This window comes from Protobothrops mucrosquamatus, unplaced genomic scaffold (genome assembly GCF_001527695.2).
Source record: "Protobothrops mucrosquamatus isolate PMUCROS unplaced genomic scaffold, P.Mucros_1.0 scaffold10842, whole genome shotgun sequence".
NCBI lineage: Eukaryota > Metazoa > Chordata > Lepidosauria > Squamata > Viperidae > Protobothrops > Protobothrops mucrosquamatus.
The window spans coordinates 1-3,169 of record NW_015396626.1 but is presented as its reverse complement, the minus strand read 5'-3'; the positions used below and the strand labels follow the sequence as shown (position 1 = coordinate 3,169).

Below are 3,169 nucleotides of genomic sequence, written 5' to 3'. Positions count from 1 at the left end.
TTCCAGCAAGCGGGCCTGGCCTAGGGAGGATTTTAAATCGGGTTTATTTTAAGAAAAATTTTAAACAGCACAACTTTAAATATTTGGTTTTAATTGGTTTTATTTGGTGGGGATTGTAAATACGTTTCTGTTTTAAATATGTTGTGAGCCGCCCTGAGTCCCGTTGGGAGAAGGGCGGGATATAAATCAAATAAATAAATAAAAAATAAATAAATAAATAAAATAAAATGTTTCAAAAGTATTATTTTAACAATATAATGAATGCAAATAAATAGTTTAATGGTGCATATATACAGTATTATTGTTTAGCCAAAACAAGGCCTGATCACATGCAACATAAATGCTACTCTTAATTTTCCTCTGGCTAATTAAACAAACTTATCTAAGTTTCCTAAATAAAATCAATAAAATAACTATGTTATTTACCACTTATTTTTCTTTTAGGATGTTGTTGGAAGGCTTTTTCAATCAGATGTGGCTGAAATTGCTCTGGTAAGATTTGCATGATATTTGTCAGATATAAAGTCATGCTACTGAAAAGTTGAATTGTCTTAACTGGAGTCCTCAATTATTTCTCTTCTAATCTGATTTAGAAAAACACACTAGATTCAGAAATACCAAGAGTCAATATCATAGCGGATGAAGAATTTCTCCCTTTCAAAGAAAACACATTTAACCTTGTTGTCAGCAGTCTGAGGTAATTAGCAATTGAATTAAAGCAGACAGAAACATTTATAATGATAACAGTGATTTTTGTAATTGGGACCCTTGGGTTCCTGAGGTTGCAATTTTGTGTGTTAGTATAACATCTGTCAAGTGCCAGGAAAATCAAAAGATTTGGGCAGTTCAAATGAGTACAAAGATTCATTGCAAGCTTAAGCTCTCTACAAGAATCTGAACTACTAATGGTCAAAGCAATTTGGCGGTAGATAAGAGTCAATGGAATTCAAAGTAGGCTAGACTGAGATCTCTTGTGGGCGCCAAGGGACTCATGACTGAGGATGCATTTAACCCCTCCCTTGGGCTCAGCCTGGTCATCATCTACAATATCTGGCCTGCTATAAGAACAGGCGTGGTAATTTATAATTGAGAGGCCAGAAGATTAATATAAAGAAAATGGGCTTTATTATGTGTACCCCTGCAGCCTTCCCAGAACACTGTTTTAGAAAATGTGTCTGCAGTAAAAAAAATGAGGAACGTTTACCAGTCCTTGAATACTACCCTCTATATTACTAAGTAGTTAAGTTAAAGGGATGGTACCTGTTTTGAATTTGCACAATACACTGAAACTGAAATTTTGGGTGAAATGCATAGCAGAAAGGATGCCACGTGCATTTATGTTACTTAAGATTTTGGCATGTTGCGTAAATGCATCTCTGGTGTGCTGCATATATTTTTCTTGTGCCAATATGCCAGTCTGCCCTTGCCATCTAAAATTTACAGTGGTGAGAGAGTTTTGTGCCTTTTATTAACTTGCTTTCTATTGTAATTACTTTTTAGTTTGCATTGGGTCAATGATCTTCCCAAAGCATTGCATGAAGTAAGTACACCTGTTCCCTCCCTGTAAAGTATTGATATAGTGGTGACAATAACACATCATCTTAACCATTGTTTTAGCATGCAGGTGGCAGCTCCCAACTGACCTTGCTTGGGCTCAGAAGCTAAGCTGGTTCAGGCCCAGTTCTATGATGAGAGAGGGACAAGAAGAATGGGGACTAGACTGAGAGGTTGAAATGACATCCCAGAAGGTGGCAGTAATAAGCTACATCCTTGCAGTTGCCAAGGAAACTACATCAGTGTATTCCTAAAGCAGCAACAGATTTGTCAGAGCAAGCAAGCTAAACTCAGCAAGAATTGTGCATGGCTAATAGCTATGATATATTGAGTGTGAGTTGGCAAAGCAAAGAAAAAAGAAAAGGGGTGGAGTAAAGTAGCCTCCTTCAGGTTATTTCCAACAGAAACCATATTGTTGGAAGAGATACTGACCTGTAATATTATGTCTTGCATTCTGTAAAGGTAGTCCTTGACTTATGACTATAATTGGGACCAGAATTTCAGTCACCAAGCAAAGTAGTCTTTAAGCAAGCCATCATGTGATCAGATCTGATTTTACAAACATTTTCTTTACCATGATTGTTAAGCAAATCACCACAGTTGTTAAGTGAATCACATGGTTGATAAGTGAATCAACTGGTCAATAAGCCAAATCCAGCTTCCCCAATTGACTTTGCTTGGTGTTGGATCCCACTGGAAAGGTTGCAAATTGTGATTCCATGACCACAAGACTCTATAACCATCATAAATGCAAGCCGGTTGTCAAGCATCCAAATTGCAATAATATGATAACAGCTGTAGTACGACAGTGGTAACTTCAAGGACAGGTTGTAAGCCATTTTTTCCAAGATGGTCATCATTTTGAACAGTCAAACAAATAGTCATAAGTCAAGGACTACCTGCAAATTTAGTCTGTAGTGTTCTCACCCGCTCGCAGTTAATAAAGTGGGTAAAGTTCAGTCCAGCCCAGGGCAGGATTCAGTAATCCATAGCCCATATGCAACCATAGTTACTCTATACAACCCAGATGGTCCACATTCTTTTCTTTGCTAGATGGGAAAATAAAGATTGCTGTTCTGATAGCTACTAGCAGCAGCAACAGCAGCAGAAGTGCAGTTTTCTTACTCCTTTCTTACTCTCCCATCCTATCTCAAGATTTGTGCTTTTTCCCTGTGGATTACAATATTGGAGCTTTAGTGGCTCAGTGGTTAGAATGCAGCATTGCAAGCTGACTCTGCCCACTGCCAGGAGCTTGATCCTGACCAGCTCAGGGTTGACTCAGCCTTCTATCCTTCCGAGGTCAGTAAAATGAGAAGCCAGATCGTTGAGGGCAATATGCTGACTCTGTAAACTGCTCAGAGAATGCTGTAAAGCAGGAGTCCCTAAACCCCGGTCCATCGACCAGCACCGGTCCATGGCATGCCAGAAACCGGGCCACGCAAACAAGTGAAGCCCCATCCATGGGATGCAGGCAGTATGCAAAGTCAAGCCCCCTCCTGTCCGTGGAAAAACCTCTCCATGGAACCAGTCCCTGGTGTCCAAAAGGTTGGAGGCTGCTGTTGTAAAGCTCTGTGGAGCAGTATCTAAGTCTAAGTGCTATTGCTATTGGAAAATC

General features: G+C 39.4%; 1 long non-coding RNA gene across 1 annotated transcript in view; it reads left to right on the top strand.

Moving 5' to 3' along the window:
* Positions 1–664, top strand: part of LOC107301230 — a 4,258-nt gene extending 3,594 nt beyond the window's left edge. The window contains exons 3-4 of the long non-coding RNA XR_001549274.1: positions 445–492; positions 594–664. This is a non-coding gene — a long non-coding RNA (uncharacterized LOC107301230). The remainder of the gene's footprint in view (positions 1–444; positions 493–593) is intronic.
* Positions 665–3,169: the final 2,505 nt, after the last annotated feature.